Source organism: Temnothorax curvispinosus, unplaced genomic scaffold (assembly GCF_003070985.1).
Source record: "Temnothorax curvispinosus isolate PA1 unplaced genomic scaffold, ASM307098v1 QBEX01011856.1, whole genome shotgun sequence".
NCBI lineage: Eukaryota > Metazoa > Arthropoda > Insecta > Hymenoptera > Formicidae > Temnothorax > Temnothorax curvispinosus.
Genome location: NW_020221636.1, coordinates 324,678 through 325,476, shown reverse-complemented (window position 1 = coordinate 325,476; position 799 = coordinate 324,678). Strand labels below are relative to the sequence as shown.

Genomic DNA, 799 nt, shown 5'->3' with positions numbered 1-799 from the left:
TCTCTATCTCTCTCTCTCTCTCTCTCTCTCTCTCTCTCTCTCTCTCTCTCTATATATATATATATATATATATATATATATATATATATATATATATATATAAATGAATGTATGTTTGTTCGCTATGAAAATCTACAGTTTTCAAATTAGAACAACCAAATTTGGTATACTATCTCATGATACTCTAACTTAGACTGTAGAAGGTTTTGAGAAGGGGTCTGAGCCCGGGGACAAGAAGCCCCCATACAAAATTGTCTAAAAAAAGTCCCTTTTTTCAAAAAAATTTTTTTTGGGGGTAAATATTACTATTCGGGGAAACAAAGAAAGAACTTTTGAGCCCGCGCGAAGCGCGGCTGAAAAAGCTATCTTATATATATTTAAGTAGAATATTATTTAAAATATTAAAATATTATGTTATTGCGTAACCACTTTAAATTGCAAATTAACGATGCTACATATGCAACTATATTCAGAATGTTATTACAGAAAAAACTTTTATTTGATGTATTACAATAGTTATTTGTGTAACAAGTGCGGGAAGTTGAGAATTGGACACGAGTGCGGTCACCGCACCCGGGAATTTTCATCTTTATGCACGGCTTGCACACCCTATTTTATGTTGCAAGTGCGTGGAAAGTGGTCTATCACGTACGCGTAGCGTGCGTAATGGGCCACTTTCCAAGCACGTGTTACATAAAATAATATAAATAACTTGCAGCAAGTAATTATATTAAATCATATTGATAAAATTAACTAAAACTGTTTCAATTTTTGTTTTTGCTTACCATTATTCGCGTCA

At 32.7% G+C, this 799-nt stretch overlaps 1 protein-coding gene across 1 annotated transcript in view; it reads right to left on the bottom strand.

Moving 5' to 3' along the window:
- LOC112461861 (chymotrypsin-2-like) overlaps positions 1–799 on the bottom strand; it is a 3,378-nt gene extending 2,579 nt beyond the window's left edge. The window contains exon 1 of the mRNA XM_025027269.1: positions 786–799. The gene's annotated coding sequence lies outside the window, so the exon portion shown is untranslated. The remainder of the gene's footprint in view (positions 1–785) is intronic.